The 25,038-nt window shown below is 38.9% G+C and overlaps 1 long non-coding RNA gene across 1 annotated transcript in view; it reads right to left on the bottom strand.

Moving 5' to 3' along the window:
• The window catches only part of LOC135423014 (uncharacterized), a 137,950-nt gene that overhangs the window by 97,188 nt on the left and 15,724 nt on the right, over positions 1 to 25,038 (bottom strand). Inside the window, exons 2-4 of the long non-coding RNA XR_010434678.1 lie at positions 15,251 to 15,347; positions 13,774 to 13,947; positions 9,802 to 10,016 (exon numbers count right to left, since the gene is read on the bottom strand). This is a non-coding gene — a long non-coding RNA (uncharacterized LOC135423014). The remainder of the gene's footprint in view (positions 1 to 9,801; positions 10,017 to 13,773; positions 13,948 to 15,250; positions 15,348 to 25,038) is intronic.

Genomic DNA, 25,038 nt, shown 5'->3' with positions numbered 1-25,038 from the left:
TAAAAGGAACTGAATGGCATTGAAAGCCCCTTTTGATAGGTGTTCTCAAAATATCTGCAGCAGCACTTCAAACTTTCTAGTGACAGTGTTGGGAGAAATGCCATCCATGAGAGCCTCTGCCCGGAGCAGCTATTCAAAACATCATGTGAAGAACAAGCTAAAGTATAAACAGCCCAGCACTTCAGAGGCAGTAATTGCCTCTCCTGCCAATTCACACTACAATCATGGGGAGAATAAACCAGGAGTGTGGGGCAATACTTGAGCCAGTGGCAGGTATAAAACTCCAGATTGAATATGTGCACCTGGATACACACTTAGCCCACCTTGCAACACGTGCCTTGAAAGACAGAAATGTATAGAAACTACACCTACTTCTGGCTCTGCTCTGATCTCCTTTTAACCCTCCCACACCTCCTGGCTCCCTCCCTCCCTTTCCTGTCACATCAATGTTGGCTGTGTCCTTTCCAGAACGGTGGCTGTGTTTGTGTATTCCACTGGGGATTGGGGTCTGACTTCCTGAATCACACAAATGCTTCAACTATTTCATCATGAAATCCCAAATCTTGAGACTGGAGGAATCCTCATATTTTTATAATGCCTGTCTCTGTATCTTCAGCCCATCAATGATTTATAAGTTATGGATGAAGGAGCGAGGGAGAGACTATGCACATACACTTAAAAACTGGTCCAAATTACCATGTTGACACTTGTTGCCTATTGACATTTCTTAGTTATGTCCATGCCAATCTAATTCTTTCTTAATTAATCGATTTAGACACTGAAAATGAAAATTACTTTTCATGTTCCAATTGTTCTTGTTTCATCATGGTGTTTGACAGCTCAAATACTCAATATTTTAATTCCAAACAACCCTTAATCAGTGCTGTTTTCTTTCATGAAGAAAAACATAATCAAAGCAACAAAATGTTGTTCGAGACAACAGAAGTTTGCAGCTCCCTGGTTAGCACAGTAAAGTGTTATTTAGCCTTCACTGAGACAAATTATTTGATGCATATTTTGTTTGCTGAAAGGCAAATGCACTTTAACATTGCAGTTTGTCTCTGAACAGATCACTTCATTCTGCTGAGAGCTTTAGACCACCTATTTTATCAAAGCAAAAGAGAATGTTTGTGTCAGATCAAGTGCAGGAAGCAAAAGGGCAGACATCCAAAGGCAGCTCCCAGAGTTAGGTACCACTGGAGCTTGCAGTCTGCAATTTGGGTCTCACACAATGACATTTGAGTGACATGCAAAGCACATGTGGCACTCAGAAGGTCAGATTAGATGATCTCACTGCTTTCCCTGGCTCTTAAACTCTATGATTCCTCACCCAGATCAAAGGGGCTCTACTGATTGCTTCCTCTTAATCAATGACAGATTCTTATGGCACCGTGAAGACGCAGAAATGTACCTTTGGGTAAATTTGTTACAATTATGCACACAAAAGAAGAGAAAAAAGGAAATCAATCTAACTCCCTTGTCATCACACTTCTCAAAAAAAATTCCCACTATCCTGAGGTCTACCCTAAAGTAGATCACCCTTCTGAAACCACTCCAGTAAAGAGTTAGGCAGGCATTTGTTTCATGTCCTAAAGGCTGTTGCAGAAATTAATATCCTGGGTCTGATCTGAAGCCCATTAAACGTTACTGGGTCATTTTCCTGGCTTTTAGCAGGCAGCAGCTCAGATCTTACTGCCATTTAGATTAGCCATGAAAGTTAGCTATTTTACACAGATCTATATAAATTAACACTATATTTGGGATAACAGACTGTGTTTTTTAGCCATCAATATCAAGACCTCCTGCCCTGGCACCATTCTGGGACTGTGGTCCAGAGCAACTGGGAGAGACAACAGACTTCTGAGAGGAGTGAAAAGCCTCCTGTCTCTGTAATATCCCCCCACAACTGACTATGTTCAGCCCCACCCAGCTGATATTTAATTACATTTCTGCAGCTAGTGGGTAATTTTTTGCCGACATTAAACCTTTCCTCGCTTCTGACTAAAACCTTCATGAGCTTCAGCTGACACCTCCAAGGTGAAGAGCCAAGCTGAGGATCTGATCAGCATTCCCCTGGAAGAAACTCTCATTATCTTAGCGCCATGAACAGCAAGCTGATCACCCAGCCATTAACACCCCTGAAAACCCCCTGCCCATTAGCTCCGTGGAAAGAGATGTATCTTGTGTGCTAACAAAACACATCAGGCAAGAACATCAGGCTCAGTAGAGAGAAGGCATAAAAAGATGCTTTTCTACTGCCAACTGTTTTCGAAGCTCCACTTGAAACAAGCGACAAAGCAATAGTTATTGTACAACAGATTGTGTGGTTGCCATGAAAACCAAAAGTTTCGGCACTCTTAGCTATCATTAGGATCCTCACTGGCACACTGAATCTTGATAGTTGCAGGGTACAAAACAGGAACCCCAGTGGGACCATCTACCCAGTCATTTACGTGGAGCTGTGTAGGAGGCCAATATTTCAAGCAGACTTGGCGTATGTGTTCAGGGTAAATCTGGGAGCCTAATAAGCTGTAAAAATGTATATCATCTGTCCTTCACGGGTAAGACTAATGTCCTCTGATGATAATTTCTAAAATGGGTTATGAATACTGAAATTCTAAATTGTTGTGAAAAGCAATAAAACCACTCAGGGCGAGCATATCAAATTAATGTGTGATAATCCCTCCCTTGCTGCAGCCAGATTTTATTTTTAAGTTGCATTTTAAAAATGTCTACTGTGAAGGATAAAAACAGTGGGGATGTGATAACACCGCACCAACAGAGAAAAAAAAAAACCTCCTTCTCCAAATTTGCAAAAACCAAATCTGTTATTTTCAGACCAGGATGCACTTTTAAATGACAGTGTGCACAGGAAAAAGGGAAAAGGCTACCCTTGGAGCAATGCTATTCACACAGATACTCGAAAAGGCCTCAGATATCCTTCTGGCAACCCTGAAATCCATCCCCCCCATTCTTTACTGGCCAGTAGAGTACAGCACCAACTGAGTTCCCATATGTAAACCATGCTGCTCTGCTATGGAGAGAGGTTAATAAGAAAAATACATATTCCTGAGCTTCAAATATTTCTACAGCATTGGAAGATGGCACCATTTCTTGGCTGCAAAGGAGAGTGATTCTGGGGGGAGGATGTGAATTCTTATTTTCTCCACAAATAACTGACTAATATTTATTGTCTGTACCGGTTTTGTTTCAGCAAGGTATAATGAGAGAGCTTTGAGAGTTTAAATTTCCTGATTCCAAGGGTGCTGTAAATAAAACAAAAGCCTGAGGAAGCTGTTGGTGAGTGAGCAAGCTGAGTACCTGGTTTAACCTAAAGAGTTTAATTTCCACCAAAAATGTTAGCAGAAAAGGATCAGGACATATCCAGCAGCTCTTGCCAGCCTGTGACTCCAAACAATATATTTCAGCTTTTAGGCTGTGGTGCTTCACTGCAGTTTGCCACTGAAAATTTGGCACATCTTCTGTCTGACATTTATTCGATATAAACTACTGTTTCTTGTCCTCAAGTACAAAAGCCATTATAGAAAAATATCTAACATGAGAAAGATATTGCGTTATAGAGCAACTGAAGGGATAGAATTTGTGTCTGTTTCATAAGCAGAAACTAGATATTTCCTAAATGTGTTCCTTGCATTTGAGAAAACTGTGAAAAAAAGATGGAATTACCTTTCTTTGATTCGCAGAAAAATAATATGAAAGTGATCTCAAATGCTCAGTATGATAACAGATAAAGCATGAGATGGGATATAAATGACATTTTTTACAGACCATAAAACCAGAAAAAGTAAAGGATACTTGGGTTCCTAATATGAATTTATAGTTTCTACCTAGAGAAAAATGTTGCATTAACACGCAGGCTACAATATGAAATGTCTTAAAAGACTGGTGCTAGTCCAGAAGATAATTTCCTAAATCAAAAGGGTTCCATCCAATGTGCTAGGAAATCTATATTCCACTTTACCTTGAGAGATAAAGACTAATTCCTCCTACAGCTAAAAAAAGTGATAGTTGAGGTGAAACCAATCACCCTACTTCATTTCTTATGTGCAAGCAAAATAAAGTCTAAACCCCAGTGCTTTTAAAGAACCAATTCCAGGAAGCCAGAAACAATTACCAAACAGATTGATTGCTGATGTGAATTTAACAGAATAGCATGAGTGAGAGCAAGTTACAATGCCATTATTTTTCCAAGTGCTACAAAATAATAATCAAGGAAACCTACTCATTTTTAAAGTTTCATTGTAGAGACAAAAAAACCCCATGAAGTAATGAGGAAAGAATACTTATTAAATTACAAAAATAAGGCAATTGATGATAGCACATTATAAATCAAGAGGTAGAACTTGCAGAAAATTGAGACCAGAAGAATAAAATTTCTATCTAGCCTAGTTAAAACCAATAGAAGCTTTTTAAATATGTGAAGAAACAAAACTAACATTACCTTCCCAGATATCATTAAAACGTACCCTGTACCAACTAACTTCAGTTGCTTGCTTTTTAAAATCAATTCATGGTTTCAAGACTTGGAGGAAAAAATGCAATATATAATTTTTGCTGCCGTTTAAACATTATTATTTTTTTAGTGACACATTATTACCATTATTGATTGTTGATTTGTCTCCATTCTATGATATTATCCACTGCTAATACAACCACTTTTATCAGTCTAACTGGTGTAGCCTGCTTTGGAGCTACAGGGAATTTATCCTTGGGAATCAGAGGCTGTCAAGGGCTGTGCGAGAGGAATTGTGAAAATAAAAGCAATCAGTAAAAAGCACATATTTACCAAGAAATGTAACCGTACAGTTGCCTCAGTGCCGTTATTGTTTTCTCCCAGGTAAACTGTTTTATGACAGGCAGTGCATTTTTTTTATTTCCAATCCTGTAAGCAAACAGCAACTACAAACAAAATTGCCCCAAAGGAAAAGAAATCCAAGAATAACAAATTAAAATGAGATGGGACACGTGACAGAAAGCAATTCTCAGTGCAGGTTGGGCAATTATGAGATGGAAACCATAAAAAGTTACAGGAAAGGTATTTCTGTTCTTTTCACATTTTCTGTTTTAGCTCATTAGTGTTTGAGCCTTTGGATTACTAAACTTAATTAGCAGTAATTTAATTACTACCATATATTTTGAGGTGCAGAGCTCTCCTCAGCAGGCACTTGCTCCCTCAGAAGGCACTCTGGAGACTTACAGATGTGTGTTGCTGTTATCAGTGGTTTCTTTTGGTCACCCAATGGAGCAATAGAGAACAGACATGGCCTCAACTCCTTCTCATTTTGTAACTTGGAACTTTGGCATTCAAATGACAAGCCACAATGTTCTATCTCACTAGGTTCCTAAGGTGGAAAAAATATTCGTGTCTGGGAAAATATTTATGCATCCAAGTATATCTGTATATCCTGAGGAGACAGATACACGTCACAGAGCTCTGGTGCTTCAACTCTAGGATTGAAGTGTATGGTTTTGAAAGGGTCTTCTCTGTGGGAGAGAGGGGGTGATACCTAAATCACCAGATTTTGAGCTTACAGAACCTTTTAGGCTAATTCAGGCCTAACCTGAGCTCTGGACTGCATATACGTACAATATTTCTTTTCCCTTGTGGAAAGGGCTTTGATCAATTCCAATAAATGCTGCTTTTAACTGTCCTGTACTTTACCAGTATCAAATAAAGGAGTTTTTGTGGGCATGTTTTCCTCCCACTATTTTGGAAATGCTTCAGTTTTAGTCTTTTAAGAGAGAACATGAAATCTCTGCAGATGAACAAAGACAGGTGTGGGAAAGGCTTAAAAAGCAACGACCACATTATCATTCAGTAATTCATGGCATTGTCAGTGAGGGAGAAATGTGAAACCTGCCAGGCCAGGAAGTACTGCACAGTTGCAATTTTGGCAGCTCTCACTCTCCAGCTAAGCCTTCAAAAGCAAGGGAACAGAAGGCAAAAATGTAGCAAAGCACATGCAATTTACTGAGATGAGATGACATTGCTGGTAAACTCTCCTTCAAGGCTATAAGACAAAATATTCAAAACATGGTACAAATGGACCAGGTACAAACGGACCATTCATCCAGAGTGAGCAGAATCTGAAGAGACATGGCAAATGCAAACAAAGGATACAAGTAGTTATTAGATCCTGTAAGAAGACCTAAAATACTCTTACAGAGCCAGCTCTGGACGTGTCTTCCCATTCCTTCACCAAATGAGCCTCTTGCATTTCCATTCAAGTTGAAAGTAAACACGAGTAACTTCAGCCTAACTTTTGTTATTCGAATGGCAGCTTAATCAGGAACTAACTCTCTGTGTCCCCCGGCTTAAAGCAGAAATACAGGGCTCTCAAGAGATGGTTTACAGCATCATGGCATCTCACTGCCTTATGCAGAGGCAGTCTCTTGGGTTTTTCTGCAAAGCCATAGCAGACACTCACATTTGGCTTACAAAAGCAGGAAGGAAATGGAAATGCTGGTATGGTCTTGAGCCATCATTGTGGCTTTGATGAGAATAAGGTGGAGTTGCACTCCATTTGAACTCTTTTGGCTATGGTCTGCTTAACCAACACTGGGAGAACATTGACCTGGAATTTCAGAGTATTTATGTCATACAAATGCCAGTTTGGCCTGAACACACAGGGGCTTAAACCCAGCAGCAAAGCACAGCACATAGTGCTGCTTGGATTGATAAACCCTCTCCAGACACAGGGTTGCTTGAGGATATCTAACAGCATTCCACAAAACCCAAGGGGCTTTGGCTGCCTTTATCATGAATAGTGAAGAGCTGCAGTTTCTGTCTCTAGAGAATAATAATTGAGGCTTGGTAGCTACTGTGCTACTTGGAGGCTCTTCTGATTTCTATTTCAAACAGAAAAGTTGGTTCTTGGAAGTTGTAGCACTTCTGAAAGAGGTGTGTACTGTTATTGTCACTGCACACCATCCCCAGGTGAACTCCTGTTATGTTTTCTCAGGCTTTAGAGCTTTTTCTTTAAGTACAAAGTAGGGGACATTTTTTACCCTCTCCTGGTTTAATAGCTAACAGGTTGATATTAATGTTGAAGTGCAAGGTTTTCTCAGGGCAGCAATACATTTTAATATTAGTTGATAGCACTGGAAAAGGCAAACAGGCTGTCAGACACACCACAGAGGTATAAGGAAAGGGCTGGAAAAGTGTTCTGGTTTTCAGTGGTATTAACCACTTCTCCCTACAAGCCTTGTTTCTTTTCCAATCTTAAATCTTCTCAAATGCAACAATACTTCTCTGCATATTTATACTCAGGGTTTTAACTACTAGGGTGGGTGGTTTATTTCTAATTTAATCAATTAAGTGTCTCTAAGGCACTTTTGAAAACGTGGTTGGGTCTAAAACGTTTTATATTAGCATCTCACAGGATTTTTAAGATAAGCTAAACATATTAGATGCTTAAACTTCATTAGTTCCAACTTGCTCAGGCACTTTGTAAAATCCCAGAAGATATTCACATCTATCATTAGATGAATAAATAATTTTTGACAAGCTATTCCCAAACTATATTTGAAAATTACCACAGGAGTAATTTTAAGCTCTGTAGATAAAAATAATTAAAAAAAAAACCCTTTCAGAAGTTGGCAACCTGCTGTTTCTTATCTTGAACTGTGCCTCTTTATAATGAAATAAAATGAAGTTTGAGTGCAACAATTAAATAAAAGTATTCTGTTGTGAAAATAATAACAAAAAGTAGTGGAGCCCTTAGATATATGTGGGAAATCTGAATAAAAGGTGTTCAGAAAGCTGCACTCAGGCATGTTCTCACATTTGTCAAGCATGTACACAATAATGCTGATTTCTACACACATCAGCATTACATTTCTACACACATCCTTCTGAGAAGGATACAACCTTCTCAGAGGAAGGAGTCTGATTCAGACTAAATACAAATTTGTCCAGAGTAGTTCTATAAAGTTTCTCATCATTTCAGTTAGAGTTGAATGGTTCTTTAGCATGCAACACTGTATATGTTATATTTTACATGTAGAACTGTCTTTAGCAAGAATGGATTATATGGCCACCTGTTCTAGGAAAAAGGTGGAATGGCGAGCAAGTATTTCAAACATGAAATATTTATTACTCACTGGAGATAATTTTCCTGTTAGAATCAGCAGAAGGGGAGAATCCAAATCTCTGTTTTATTGTGACAGGGAAGAGAGAAAAAAAATGCATCATGGATTACCTAAAAATAATTGGATCACAGAGGCATAAACTTCTCTGGCTGATTTATGATCACATATGTACAGTCTCAAGTGACTTAGCCCCACCAAAATTAATGTTAAGTGCCAAAAGACAATTGGATGCTCCTGATTTAATTACTGAGTTACATAAACACCATCATTAATTGCAGGAAGCAACAGAAATATTAAGCCTACTAATATGTGCTGATTAGTAAAACTTAGAAAAAAAAACCTGTTTCCTTTTCAACGAAACTCATCCCCACAAAGATCCACTTTGTTGGTGGGACTGACACAACAATGACACAACAGCCTGTGCCACACAGGGCATTTCAGAACATGCTCTGCACTTCAAGCAAACCTGCACTCTGCAAATGCTCTGCCACACAATTCTGTGCCTCACTGCATTAGCATTATTATTTATATTTATTACAGAACTGGTGAAGATCTAACTATTATGTGGGACACACTACAGCAGACACTGTGTGACCTCTGGAGAGTAACAACTGATAAATGGACAAAGCAGTGCCTTCACACTGAAGGGAAAATATAACAGATTCACAGAGTTTACACAGTCCTGTTCACTCCATCTCTTATAGATTTTTCTAAAGGTGCCTTTGTAATATAAGTCAGGACTGTCCACCATTTATATAGGTCATATCTGCTGTGGCCAAATTACAGATGTGAGGACTACAGGTCTGTTGTTCCTCAAGAAGAAAACCCAAACCAATAAGAAAATCCAATTCTGCTGTGAGGCTGAGCCTCCTTCCCAAAGTATTCTCATGACATGGACCTTAAAGAATGTTTTGAACTCCCATTTGTGAGTGGCCATTGCTGTCCTACTATGAAATCCTGTTCTCACAGACAAACTTCTCTCTCTTACAGAACATCCTTCTCTGGCACTTACTATGATGAGTGAGAAGAATACTGATGGCTAATTAAGAGCTTCATGATTCCTTAATGTTTTCAACTCCTACATGTACAAAACCTTTCTGAGACAAATCTAAAAATACAGAAATGTTATTATGCTTATCTCAGATATGTAACAACGCTTCTGTTAATTCTGTTATGTCTACCAGAATAAAGGTTAGCCAAAGCTCAATTTTGGATTCAGAATCAATAAAAAGCTCAAAAGTCTAACACACCACACTGGAATTTGCAAAAGATTGGCCTCTGACACAATTCTACCGTATTTTAGTTAAAATTTCATAGGAATAACTCTTCTCACTGTATTCCTGCTGGGTCTGAAATAAAGCTCACAAATCCATCCTTTGACCATCTAACTTCAGTAACCACAAGTAACTGAACGTGAATGTTCCAAACCACATGTAAATATAATAAAGACCCTCCAGTAAAAGCCCATTTTTTCTGGGTTGAGGAGAGGGAAGTGTGTGCACACCCAAGAAGAAAGCATGCAGCATTTTGTGGTTTGTTTTTTTTAATTATGCTGAGTCTTAACTCAGCTCCATTTTACTCTGAAAGCCTGAGGATTCCTAGACATGCTTTTGCAGCTAAAGGTGGAATATCTACAGAACACCAGGGCAAATAATTAGTGATTCCAATCACATTTGAATATTACCTTACCTTCTGCTCAGGAAATTCTCTAGGTAGGAGTTTTTCAACCTGGAAAGCAACATTACATCACATCTGCTTCACTCCAGCAGAAGCTGCTCTTTTACTTGATGTATTCTCCTGCAGGACTCTCAGTTCTTTCTTTCCACCTCCAACACCAGTCATATGGAAGATAAGAGATTATTCCAGGACACTGGATCCATCACAGATTGCTGCCATCCTACAGTCTGCAGAAAAATAGACATCACAATTATTTTACTCAAATATTAATTGCTTTATTGATAAAACTGTGCAGCGGGTCTTGTAGCCTTTTTGCATATCTTCTGCATATGAAGGAACATAGACTTGACCTATTAGCAAGAGAATAACTCAAAAAGCAACAAAAAAAAAAATCAATGTTCTTATATAATTATAAATGAAATACCTTTCTGGACAGAGAAAGGAGAGGCTATTCAAGAGGAGATAGTGTAACAGCATTATAACAGAGGGGGGCATTTATATTAAAAACTTAGATGATGAACACAAGAATAACTTCCAACCTAAAAGGTTATAAAAGTAGCAAAAATTAAACAAGTAAAAGGCCTTGACTTTCCCCATATGCATGTAGCCTTCTATACTACTTCTTTTTTTTAGCTGCAAGACAAAGACTAGGAATCAGATTTATTGAATATCCCTAGTTCTGCTGGAAGTGGAAGATAAATTAATAGGGGGGATATTTTATTCAAATGTATTTTATACATAATTGATGTTTTATATAAATATAATAAGGGTTAGCTTTGCCATATGCAAAATAGTATTGCTTTGGGGTTTCATTAGTACTGCTTAAGTAAAAGTAATATCTTTTTTTAAGACACAAACCAGAACTAGAATGGAGAGTCATGTAGCCAAAAAAAGAAAAAGTAAGGCTTTCCTGTAGTGTTTAACAGGCTTCACCATAGTCTACTGAAAACACTTTTCTTTTTAAATTATTGTCCTCCTGTATTTGTATGAAAAATCCATTCAACAGGGAATTGAATTGTCGCAAATTGTGCATAATCATATACTATTTTCAACAAGAGGGAAAAATCAGCATTTTAAGTTACATTGGAAAAGGTTTTTCTATCAAAACTTTAGCAGAACTGAGATTGAAGGGGTTGTGTAGCAAGTCCATTTGAGTTTGTAACTTCACATATAAAAGTTACTTTGGCATCTAAAAATCCAGTCAGCTCTTCTTGTCCTTTTATTATATTATCCTTCCATGCCCTTGACATGAGTGATTTTTTGCAATATAACAATGGTTTCACTTATTTGACTCATTTAATAGGCAGCATTTAAGAACATATTCTTTCTCAGCATGTATCCTGAATTATTGTCTGAATATTACCAAAATGACTAGCACATTAGTAGTATAAAATTAATCTAATTTTACCATTGTTAATTAGCACTATATTCCTAACTTATGTATATAGAAATATTTTTTGACAATGGAGATTATTCTTTCTCAATTTTCGCTGTTCTGATGATAAAAACAAGATAAATTTCCTGAGAGCAAAAAGATTCCATTCTTATTAATTTTTGAGTATCATAAAATGATACCAATTATTTCCACCTAAAGGCACAAAAGCTTAATTCTGATACTAAGCAAAGTGCCATTTTAGAATTTCCGGATTTGTTTCTTTGCTGCAAAGGGAGTTGATAAAGATGAGTGCTAAGAACTGGGTACCAATATGGCAAATAGTTTATCCTATACTGACAATCTCTCTGGTGTAAGCTATTACAGTTTCTTAGGGGGGTGAAGATGAATCATCCCTCCTGTTGCATTTATTTATATTAACTCATAAACCTGTAATACGTAGTTTAAGGACAGAGTTATTCCAGGGTATTCATTTTATTCGGTCCACTGGCCGTGTATAAATGGGGTGTAAATCCTGTCGAAGGCACAGAATCCCACAGCAGCTGAGGCTCCTCTGGGATGGGGGTCCCTCCACTCCAGCAGGTTGCCCAGGGCCACATCCAGGCCAGCACACTTCATAAAAAGAAACAGAAATCCAATGATGACATCTGTATTTCCAGACCATTTGATCTTTGAAAGATTAATCCATCTCTTACAATATGAATCCAATGGAAAATCTCCCAGTGATATAACTCTTCAGTGTGCCTTGCTCTGAGGATCTTCAGCCCTTGAATGTCAGGGTTTACTGACAAACTTAGAATTCCTTTGATTTTGGTGCTGAAAATTGTTTGGTGCAGAGAACAAGGCTTTTGCAACTGAAACTGTACAGTTAAAACGTGAAAGAAAAGTCTCTCCAAGCACTTAAAGGGTTGCTGTATGAACAATTTTGGGCTGTCACTTAGACTCTTTATCGTGCACCACTTCCCAGACTGGGCCTTGACAGCTGCAAAGGCAAGTTCCCTGGCTGTGGCAGAGCCAGGGCTTGGCACAGGCTGACAACACAGACCAGCTAAGGAACAACACTATTGTCATTTGGCGAAGATAAAAAAACCCTATTTATGTTTTTAACTGGTAAACACTGACTGCCAAGTTTGTAAATCAAAATTTAAATGTATAACATTGAAGAATCCTTCAATTTCAGCTTTTTTTTCTTTCCTATTACAGTCTTTGAACTAATTTTGGAGGGCAGCTGGGGCTATTAAACACTTAATTGAACTGTTCTTTTCACTTCAAAAATGTAAAACTCTTTTGTGAAATAGATACAGCAAAGGAAACACATCCAGATGACTAATTCCAGCAGTGATTTCAACTCATAATTTCATTAGCACTGCCAGCAGAGTCAGCAAGAACATCAAGAGATCTGTATGTGTAACATTGTGCTGCACTTGTGAAATACAATGGGCCAAATTCTGCTCTCAGGTTTTTTTTATCTGATCAAATACGATTTGGACCAGTTTAGCTGACGGCAGGTTTTGGACCTGTATCAACTGGCTTCAGAAAAGCTTCACCTGTCCTTTGAGCAGACTGACAAAATCAGCAGAAAACAGACACATAACAGCTCCAACAGGAATTCTTAAGCCTCAGGTTGGCCAAGAAATGGAACAGCTACATTTGCCCAAGTCTGAATCAAGGTCCTGCCTGAGACTTATACCTTTGAAGTTAAAATCCTAATTTTGTTTTCTGACATTCGATGGGCTTGTTTGGGTTTTTTTCGTTAATGACGAAATCTTACAATTTCCCATATTTGAAATGTAAATATTCCATCCTCCCTTATTCCTTCCATCCTAAACAGCATACACACACCTCACCTATTATACAGAGCAGGACAGAAAAGTCATTTGTCGTTATAATCACATAAATGTGTCACTGCCTCTGAAGAACACCTGACTGAAGGCCAAGAATGCCTCTATTTCCCAGGATGATGAGGCACATTCTTTTTAACAACTTCTTTAAGCTCTTTTGAAATGGCTGAAATTATTACAATTCTGGCAATCACTCCAAAATTTCTTGCCATCAGTTTGACACCAGCACAATGGCTTTCATCCTTTCACAGTGTTTGAGATTATTCCCACACAGGTGAGACATTACTTGATTAATCACACAACAGATTGAGCCATGGGAGTGAAGAAGGGTTCCCTGGCACAGAAAAATGTAGAAAATGTGGTACAATGTGACACCCACGGGTGTATGGGGGTCCTCACTTCTATCATAACCTGGTTATGGATCAGTTATTGGACTGAGAGCTCTTTATGATGGCAATAGTCCTCATTTGTGTGCACACAGTTGTCACAAATTGGAAGGCCATCCTGTGCTGTTACAATATAGGTAGGAATGTGACTCATTTGCATTAAGATCACTTTAGCAGCTGCAAGGTTTGCTCAAGTGGATCCTGAAATAACAGCCCATCTGAATCTCACTCTAAAAACACATCCACGCTCAGGGAAGCCAAATCTGTCACTTACTCAGCACTGGAGTTTAGACATCATTACAGAAGGGCTATTGTTGGTCTCCCTGCCAACACTTGAAGTACTTCCCAAGTTTCACCTACTCACATTAGTCCTTAACAAGAGTGAAGGGTTCAAGGGAGGAGTCACTTGAGGGCTGCTCCAGCTGACTGTGTGCTCCTATGGCATGGGGCATTCATTCAGCCATTTCAGAATGCGTATTTGCCTTTCCATCCCGTAGTTTAGAGACAGAATTAAAAACTTGGACAGAAGGAGCCCTTCCTGAAGGGAAAAAACATAAGTTTCCTGTTTCTCTTCTACTGAGAAGCCCAAACAAAAAGCCAACATGAGCCATCAGGACAGCATTTGCTGTACACAGCTTTTCCTTTTGCCTCTGAAATTCATCACTCAACAGAAATACAACAACCTGGTAAATTGTGGTACTGCTACAAATGCCTGGATACAGACAACTATGGGATACCTGTGAGGGCCACAATCCTAAAGTACTGTTTTCTGTCACACTGGTCCCACTGAAGTCATCTGAACTTCTTGCTACAGAAGTGAGCAAGAACACAGTGACTTGATTTTAACTGTGAAAAGGTTCCAAGGAGCATTTTTCTTAAGAGGGTGCTGGGCTACCTTCTCATTCCTTAGGGATATGAGTCATTTGTGGCTTTGTCCTCACCACGTGCTGCAGCCTCCCTGCAGGGTGTGATGCCAACTGAACCTCAATGGAAGTTGCTTCAAAGGGTCACACCAGTGACCTCTGTGTGCCCCAATCCTCTGCAAATACAATGCAACCATAAAATACAGCTCGTGGGAGCACAGTGAGATTTATGCAGTTAATATAAATGTCCTTTGAAATAATCTACTGGGAAAAAAACCCCACACAAAAGAAGAGCAGCAGCAGCAGCAACAACACCAAATTTGAGTCTGTGAGGAGTCTGAACAGGCATCTTTGAACACTTATACTTTAAATAATTCAGAGCACTCTATCAGCAGCTCTTGGATGCAGCACTAGGACGTTGGTTTGTTAACATCATTGCTCTACAAATGTGTATTTTAATCTTGTGAAAGTCCCAAGAGTGCTTTGGCGAGATTTATCTACTAAAATCCCACCGCAAAAAAGTCATTATTTTCATTTCTTTGATCGATCTTTCGGGGCACGTGGCTTCATGGCAGGAGGGATTTTCCAAGATAAAGTTTAAAATTAAGAAGAGAAACAACTACATTTTTAAATTCCCTTTCTAATTCGTTCTTTTACAGTGCAATTGATATTAAAGCACAGAAACTACAGTTTGAAGGAGGATGAAAACACATGGAAAAGAAGGGATCAGAAAGGTGTGACTGATTTATGTGTTTCTTGATCAGCCAAGAAAAATTCTGTTTATCTGCAGACCTAATGACTTTTCACTGTACAGCCATATTACACCAACTTGTAATACATAATAACAAGAAATATAACTGGGTTTTTATGTATTTAGGTCAACATGAAAACATCAGCAAGGCAGAGGTGCTAACAGGGTTAGAAAGCATTGCAGTAATGATCAAGCCCACATAGTTCAAAGTGTTAGAGCCAACTTACCTCCTTCACAAGCACTTCATTTTTTAAATTGATTCCTTCTATCTTTATGGATTTCTTGAGTCAAGGTCAATAGTTTCATTCTGTAGCCAGGAATAGGCTAGACAATATAAAAGTTGCAGAAATTAATTCATCTAAAAGAGATGCATGTCATTGGGATTTGAGAAGAACAGAAGTTATCTTCAAAAAGTTGCTGAGTGTAAATATTCTCCTTTGTTTACTCAGCTCTGCAGCAGGTAGAAACCTGGAGAAGCAGCTTAAAGGTCACATTCAAGTATATCATGTTTATGTCTGTTGGTATATGGTCCAACTTTCACTGTAAATTCTGTGTGGACATGACTTACGTGAAGCACATCTAATTCAGGCCTCCAAAGTTCTGAGTTTGTGCTGGTAGGAAGGATGTAGTACTCAGCTCTCTGAAGCACAGCTACCAACTTCCACAACACCCAGGAACACCTAAGTGGAGGTCTGGAAATACAAGAAGTGTCAGAACACAGACTTTTTATAGGGTGGTTACAAGGAATCACAAATTGCAGTGTAATGAGTAGCACGCAAATTACATTTATGAGCAAAGAATTGTGGAAGAAAAGGAACCCTAAGCATTAACCTAAGGACTCATAAGGATGAATCTTTAACAATGTTTTTCCTAGTGAAGGGCAGATGAGCCTGACAAATTGCACTGATTATATTTTCAGTATGCAGGCAAACTGACATTTTACCTTCATTATTTCTCCATTGTTCTATTTTGAGCTTCCCACAAAGTATCTGCAGGGGAGAAATGAGCTGTAATGCACAAAGACTAGTGTAAACTTACTTTCGTTATTGGGAAAAAGAGAAAAGAAAATTCAGAAGTAGAATTAACAAGATGAGTAGGACTCCAGTTTACTTGATTTTCACAAATTTACATCTCCTCTGGCTAAAAAGAAAAAGCTCCTAGTGATAAATGTTTCAGAACTCAGAAATAAAAATTTATATTTCCTGGACTTATTGCCTCAACACAAAATTGCACACTGCATTTTTCTGTAGCCAATCCTCTCCTAGTGCAATGTAGCACTTATCCATGTCCTGTAACTCACCCATGTTTTGTATGAAGTGCCCTCTCAACTCCAGTAAAATACTTGAGCTTTTTTACATCTTTCTGGATCAAGGCATCTTTTACACTAACAATTACAGAGCTTTAAAGGAACAATTTAATATTATCACGACCTTGAAGATGCACCTAATTTTTTAGCAACTGGAAGAACATATTTAGATTTGGTGGGGCTTCAAAGCCCTCACAGATTCTCAAAACTATCATATTCTGAGACAAGACACCAGCTCAGTCTCCCCTCCAAACACTTGGATGGGTTTTGACAGTAAACATCGTGTAAGAGAGAGATCTGGTGTTACAAGAGCACACTAAGGGCCTGCTGTTGGCTACAGGGTTGAGGGGATACTGCCTTGTCAGAGATGCCCCCTCCACTGCCTCATTTATTTGGGCATGTTGAGCACAGAAGGACTGTCACAGGAGCTTCATCTTGTCATGGCTTTTATTGAGGTTACATAACTAAGAAAAATATCGCAGAACTCCATTGGAGAGCAAAACGTTTCTCCAACAGCAATAAAAAAAAGTCCTTTGTCTTTTAGAGTTGTTCCATTAGCTCTGTTATACTCTAAGCAGAAGAAAGCAGTTTTCCACTCTTGCTTTCCACACTAATGAAAACGGACCTTAATGACTGTGTTTCTGGGAACCACAGCCACGGTCCGAAACTCGAGGCAGATGCTGAGAAGCCAGAAGAGCAGAAGAGACATTACTGCCCATGCCATCTGCTCTCATCAGAGACCCTTCCCTACTTAAATGATGTAGGATGAGGCTGCTCCTGGGACACCACACACACGCTGCTAACACCTACAGACACTAACTGAAAACGTGGTGAGAGGCACCGAGCTCCCCGGGTGTGCTTTTAGTGGCAGCTCGTGGCTCCCTCTCCCTCTGCCTGAGGATTTGAGAACTTCCACAGAGAAGACAATTGCAACTGAAGCACTCATAAAAATAGGGACTAATATGTCGCTTCAGCTTTCATCCTTAAGCACTGCCATATTCCAGAGAAGCATTTTTTGTTCCTGATGAGTTAATAAAGAAATGTGAAGGGAAATACATAGACTTGTTTTGTCAATTAACTGGTGGTAGAAGACACTTCCAGTGGCTCTCATGGCTTTCTAGTAACAGGGTAGGCATAACTACCTGTTTTCAGTCAAGTGTTTCTATTTACCTCCAAATTATGGAGAAGGTGCAGCTTTGTTTAAACATGAAATATATGAAATTTAATTTGTCCCCAATATTATAAAACAAAAGTGAGAAAGGCACATAGAACCCTAAGACAACGGGATGTTGGTTGCACCCCTTGGGTTTGAATTGTATATTCAATTGGTTTCATTTTATGTGAAGGGCATCACTTTCACACAATTTTCCAGAGGTGATGGTAAGTATCTTTCAACTTCAACTGAGAATAAAAAGCAATTTAAAATTAATATGTATATTTTCAACTTAAAGCATCCTTTACACAGGAAAATAATACAGCACATTCTTTGCAACTGAAAGTTTTCTAATATTATTTTTAAAATAATGTTCACTGTATTCAATTTCAGCTTAACTCTATTGATTAAAAAAAAAAAATCAGCATGTAGGAGAGCTTGGATTTGCTGTGTAATTTTCAGTTTATAATAACTCACAGACCCAGCCTGATTCCACTAGATCCATGCAGCTTTTACCCTTAAATTTATAGAAACAGTCAGTTTTTGCATTAGCTGGATTTACACATCGCAGACTGAAGTGCCTCAGCAAGTTAAGATTATTAAACAGTGCATTGCTTTTTGTGCATCTTTGCCCTGATCTGCACTATTCAGCTACATTTCTGCTAAACAAGTCAAAAGGAGCAGAATGTCTATATTACACATTATATTTCTGCTGAATAGAACTTTAATAAATGGACTAGGCTTCTATTTTAATCAAGCATCATGCACACGGTGCAAAAAATAATGTGTGGAACAGCTCTGAATGATCCTGTTGTCTGCCTCTTTCTATAAAGAAAAAGACCAATTTATAACAGTACCAGCCTGTTTGAAGACAATATAGATTTTTTGATATTCTAGAATGCTGAATAATACCAAATAAGCAGCAGAACAGGGATTAGAGTAGGTCAGCACATGATATTAATAGCAATTAATAATACTAGTAATAAAAGCTGATACAGTTTAACTGCAGTCCCTTTCTCCCTATCACACACAAATTTGTGTTGTACCACTGGGGCTTTTGGTTGTGTGATTCATGCAAGAGGAGGTTCCCAAGCAGGATACAAAGAGAGCTTCCAAAAGCTGAAAACTAATGAAACAGTCTCTATCAGGCCAAATCTGCTGAAATCAGAAATCTGGTACTCTTTGTATATTCAGGTTCATGTTGTATGATTTTCACATTAGAACAAAGGAATGGAGTTCTGGAGCTCAAAAAAAAAAGCTGCTCCAGTGGCTTACATTGCACAGAAATATTCTATTATTCTTTTGTCTAGGCACTTATACTGTCTTCATCACACTAATTAGAATAACACTAATTATCTTCCTAAGGCTGTCCTTAAAAGATAATTCAGGACACCTGGGCTGGAGTTTGGTTTGTGTGATTTTGTGTGGGTTTCCTCATTCCCTGTTTTCAGTACGAATTTTGTTTTAGTGAATTTGTGTGATTGTGACACAAAGAATGAAAGATTTTTTTTTTCTACAAAGAGCCTCAATGCTTTTCTTTGCCTTTGCTCGTTGCTTTGAAAGCACTTCACTGAAGATACTGTTGAATAAAAAAGGGGGGAAGTTTTTAATGTCTCCATGAATGTTTCAGAAAGAGAGCACATTAAAATATCAATATTAAAAAAAAAAAATTATTTGATTGATTTCACAACACTATCAACAATTCAGATTTTCTGGATTCCAATACACATTTGAATGAAACTTGGGGGGAAAAAAATTGATTTATTTCAATATCCTGCCAGGTCAGCTACAAAACATGTAACATGATGATCTCTAGAAGCAGAAGATGGATATTTCTTTCCATATCATTTATTTATATTTGCTCATGAGTGCATTCTTAATGAATACATCTACCAAGAGCATTCAGAGGGAAGTCAAGGTGAAAGCAAACAGGAAATGAAACCACTCCATCTCTTTCAGCTGAACATCCAGGGAAATAACAGCACATGAGCATTTACAACTGCAATATGAGGGACAAGACAAATGTTGGGCATCCCTGGGAGCACCAAGACCAGCTGGAAAGAACTGATGCTCACAAACTGTAAGAGAACTTGGCATTAAAAAACAAAATGGTAGAGAGAGACTTCAGGCAATGTCAGACAATGAGTAATAAGAAAACTGGGAAAATCTAGAAGATACTTCAAACAGAAATGGTTCTTGCTGTGCACATGAGCAGCTCCCAGTGCAGCCACTGTGGTGGTTGTAGAATCAGCACCCACCCCAGAATTCCCAAACTGCCAGAAGACCTTCCTTCCATCCACCTTTTATCCTTCTGCAAATACCTCTCTACACTCTGCTTTTTCATAATGTTAGTCTCATTTGAGCAACATTATCTCTGCTTCCTCCAGCTCATCACTTCATCTCGTTTATCTCCCAGCCCTGGTGTCTGTGGTGTGACACACAGCTGACTCTTTGAGCCATGGAACATGTTTTTATTTTGCCTTCCCATAATACCTGCCAAAACAGAGTTCAGCAGTTTCAGGAAGATGCTATTATTGCAAAAGCTTTTGAGTCCTCTGCAAAACATGAATCACAATCAAATTAAATGCAGAGGGATTCTGGACAGGGAGCAGATGTTCTGTTCACATCAAGTGAGGAATCTGTCACAGTCTGGAAGGAAAGCAGAAGCCAGTAAGCTCCTTAATTTGCTCCTTACATACATATAAAGTCCAAATTTAATTTGGAAATCTTGTTTTATGTCCTTTGTGTTCTTATCTGCCAGGATAAAAATAAAATAAAAAAAATTAACGTAATTCCAGAACTTTAACAAGAAGTTGCACTTACTAAATTCAGTTTTCCTTTCCAACACAGCTCTTTTATGCCATTCTGTCAACTCAATATTTTCAAAGTCCCCACATTCTTGCTAAATATTTGAGCCACAGAAGTGACTGTCACTTAAGTATTTTCACTTGAGCTATTTCTAAATTCTAGCAATCTCTATTAGAGAATCTCTTTGTCTCTTCTAGCAAAGGGTGTTCAGTAAGGAGTGAGAGAAGGATGAAAATTAGTGGCAGGGCCTGTCTCAGTACAGGAAGCCACAAAGATGCCTTACTGTCTCTCTCTTTAGAGTTTTCATTGTAGAAAATGCCAAGAGCTCTTGAACTTGTAAAGTTAAATAAATTCATATTAGATACAGTTCATATAGGCTAATTATATACTTCCTATGCAAAACATTGGGATACAACTAGAGCTAATAGACACAAAACTGCACGTCTGTGCCTAAAACCAGAAGGATTATTGGTCAAATATCAAATATTATTGGTCAAATATTGGTCAACTCAAGTCTTCCATGCTGGAGCAATGGCATTAAAGAAGAACTAAGGTGAATGTCAAACACCTCTATAACAATCCAGCCACCCATCTCTTGTCAGAGAGAAGGTTTGCTGTGACAGGGTCAAGCATGGCTTGGCAGGGGCAATGCAAAGGTGGTGTAGAGAGAATATACACCCACCTAGAAGTGACTGGTTCTGGGAAGAGGTCAAAAAGAGCAGGGGCTGTTTATCTGGTCCATGGGCCACACGCATCCTTCCTTCTGCTGTAGTAGCCATGCTGCTACTTGGATGGAGATTCAGCATTAACCAGTGATTAATAAAATAAAAATAATGATCTGTCACGGGAACAGAAAGGAAAGATTCAATGTTTCTGACCTGGATCCATGGGATGTTAGAGCAAACTTCCCACCAAGAAAGACTGCCGAGTGGTTAAAGTTTTTTTATCTTTGGGGAACTCTGAAAACATAAAAATAGAAGCAGTGGCTGTGTCCCCTGAGGACATTTACAAGCAGCACAAGTTCATCCTGTAGTTCAACACAACTGGTGGCCCCATCTCACAAGAAAACCAAAGTGAGAACAGCAGGAGTACTGTGGGTTGGGCATGAGCTGCACCAGCAGAACTGTAGAGAGAATTCTGCACATCCCTCCCTGTCTCATGCCAGGGTCTGATCAGCATCATACAGTTTTTCTCCTTAAGGAGAGACAAATTAATTTCCAACAGACATCATCTTTTTTTTTTTTTGGAAAAAAAGTGTGATTTCTACTTCATCAAGCTCTTACAGGTTTAGGAAAAGAAGCTTTCAGGTTCTGTTGTGAAGCTTTCAGGATCTGTTTCAAAGCTTTTGAGAAGGGTCATCTAGGAATATATGTGAACAATAGACAACTTTTAATTTCTGTTAATCACTGGCAGGAGACTCTCATGAGGTATTCTATTTGCCTCTCTCCAACACTTTATTAAAAAGAGACTGTGCTCAAGACACAAAGCAAACAGATAAGGAAAACTATTCTCTAACCTATAATCTTTCATAAAAAAAACCCAAAGAAAATAGGAAAATTCCTATGGCAGAGTGAGCTTATTGTTTTAATAACAGCAGAAAGATTATGCAGGAGTAATGTGAAAATTCCCTTTGCTTTGGATTATTTAAGAAATGATAGCTGTTCTGTTATGTATTTGCCAAGTCCTCCAAAGCAGGGATTTAGGACTAGGATTGATTTTATGCTGGATAAGACAAAAGGTTTCTATCACAGGAACACAGAAGCTAACACATCAAAGTACAGAACAGCAGTTAATCTAATTCAGCTTCTTCCCCAGTTCCCCATTTCAGATGCTGATATACCTCTGTAATTACAAGTAACTATGGAACTCAATGGGAAAAAAAAATGCACAATGAAATCTGAGCAAGATTTGAATGGTTCAAAGGGGGATAAGGCTTTGAGCACTACACATTCCACCCAGCAATTTATTTTTTTCTATAAAATATCTTCCTGATATTCTCTCCTCATCGTCTTGGAAATCAATTTAGCATCTTCTGAACTCATTACATGATACAAAATGCATCCATTTTAGAGGCCTGTCTGCAGGCATTTAATTCTGGAGCATCTGACTCAAAAACTTGAAGGTGAGTCTCTCCATTTGCAGAGGACCAGGACAAAACATAACCTGAAAATCCTGACCCAAGAATTTAAGTAGGATTTGAATTATTGCACAGACTTTTTGTATAGCAGTGAATTTTGCCCATTGGCACCACCTCGTTTCACACTGAGACAACCCTGCGGAGCTGCAGAAGAGAGCAGTGCCTACCCCAGAACAGCTGATTCTCAAAGTAAATCAGTGCTAAAAAATCAGTGCTAAAAGTGCAAGGTGAACCATCTCAGGTCTAGTAAGCCATGGGGAATTTGCAGGTTGACTGAAATGTTTTCAAACCATTACAGCAGAGGAGGCAGGTGAAGTCAGGAGAGGTGGGATCACAGAGCAAAGCTGCAAGGAGCCAAGGGGAAGATGTCTCCTGGCTGGGACACAGAGCCATCCTCAGCTGTGTCATGGGTGAACCTGTGAGTTGGATGCACCTGGAAGACACCACAGGGGAAAAGGGATAGGGCACAGGACTATGAACAAGCAGGAGAAAGGCCAATCTGCAAGGAAAGCTTGAGTGGGAGATACCTGTGTGACCGTCACTTTTAACCTGAGAGCCTTGGCAGTGATGGTGGCTTGGTTGCCCAAAACAGCACCTGCTGACCAGACAGGCCCTGCATGACCCCATAGGTGAAGCAGGCACTCTGGTGACCTGTATCATCCCTCTGCTCCTCCTGCCCTCTGCCTCCCAAGTGCAGGAGTGGATTATCCAAGGACTGTGCACACAAGGATTACTTTAAATCTAGAGATGCTGGAGAACAGAAACCCATGGTCTTAAACAGGTGGCTGTTCTTCCCAGGCTCCACAGTGTGCACTGCTCCTCTTTGGGACAGTCTGACAAACAATCCCAAACACATCAGCTGAAGTCCAGGCTGGTCTGTAAGACAGCTGGGTACAGACTGCCCTTTGCTTCCAGCCCTTCTGGGGGAAAGGTGGAGGTGGTGGTGCTCTGCCTGGAAAGTGCAGCATGCAGAAATCCACAGCAGGATCCTGCAGGGTCCTGAGGCACTCAGTACACTGATCCTAAAGGTCCTGGCCACCACTGCTGTTGCTCCACTGAACCTGTTGCTTGTTCCACATCTATTTTATTGGATGGAGACCCAGAAGTGGTTTTCTCTTAGTAGAAAGCATCATAGGACTAACAGCAGATGCAGTAGGGGATGTGATGTGGCAGAGAAGATTTATCGGCTTAGATGGATACAATGTGCAGCAAACACAGTCATTTTGAAATAAGTACTTACATCAGCTACTAAAAATTAAAGATGTGCTGTGTTCACTTGTTTCTTGTCATAGAAAATTGTCACAGGATATTGCAGAGAATAAAACCAAGAGTGTTCAGAAGGAGACCCCTGAAAGCAATGGGGTGAGGCTGTTCACAGATGCTTATTAAAGCCAACAGAGCAGATGCAATCTCTGGCTCAGGATGTCCTTATACTGCTGACTGGCAGCAGCAAGGGTGAGTATAACAAGGAAAGTACAAGCAATATTTGTTTTACTTTTTTATGCCCTTTTCCCATAAGTATCTACTACTGCTGGCAGTGTCAGAGCTTCAACCATGCACAAAGGAAGCAAAAAAATGTAATTTTTCATGTTTTATTAGATGCAATTGTTAGTCAATGATTGTAACGCAGCACTTTTGTCTGACCTAGTTCAGCCTTTCTTTAGGAGAGCCGGTGAACATTTATATTTGTGAAGATTGGACATTTTTAAAGTTAAAAAGTTTTTAGCAGTGTTAGTTGCTTTCATGCTGTTTTAATAAAGACCATTTATTTTTCGTCTTTTTGTTCTTATATTTTTCCTCTGTTCCTTTCTGGCACAGAATAAAAGAAGAAAATTTTTAATTACAGGGGGTTTTTTTCAGTTTTGGTTTTTTTTTTTCTTTTTCCTCAGACAGTGTAATTTTGAAAAGCTAAACTTTCAAGCTGCTGAAGAGTAAAAATAAAAATCCTCCAACTGGAGTCATGCCAAATTTTAATATTAAGATTTTAACATTTAATGACAACCTGAGGTAAAAAATAATATCTGAAATTGGTTTTCAATTCATATCTGTTGCTAGGCCAAAGATACCACAATCACTACTTTTAATGGAGCTTTGCAGCTTCCTGAACCAGAATATATTCCTCTCATCATGCCTAAATTCCCATCTAGACCATTAGCCCATAAAAGTGGATAATGCCTTGTAAGCACTGTACCAAAGACAGCCTCAGTCCTAGAGACTTTACAAGCAGAATTAAGGACAATTAAACACATTTATAAGCAGTAACATCCATGTTAAAGACTCAGCAATAGGAGTTTCTGCCAGAAAAAGGGAAAGGAACAGTTCACAACCCCAACTGTGTCAGCAGAGGGAGATACCAATGTGTCACAGATGCACAGCTCAGGTGACACTGGTGTTTTCAATAGTTTTCTTTAGAAAGAATAAAGAGTTCCCAGAACATTTTTTCCTCTCTGGTGAAAATTACTCCAGAAAATGGAGAAAAAGCTTCTCTATCATCTCTTCTGCAAAGCTAAGGAATGCTAAACAGATTGCATTCGTTCTTGTCCCTGTCAGAGTCATAACATTAAAACAAACCTTTTAACAGAATGTACATTAACAACTATTTTAATCATCA

This window comes from Pseudopipra pipra, chromosome 16 (genome assembly GCF_036250125.1).
Source record: "Pseudopipra pipra isolate bDixPip1 chromosome 16, bDixPip1.hap1, whole genome shotgun sequence".
Lineage (NCBI taxonomy): Eukaryota > Metazoa > Chordata > Aves > Passeriformes > Pipridae > Pseudopipra > Pseudopipra pipra.
The sequence above is the reverse complement of the archived record's forward strand: the minus strand, read 5'-3'. Positions and strand labels throughout refer to the sequence as shown.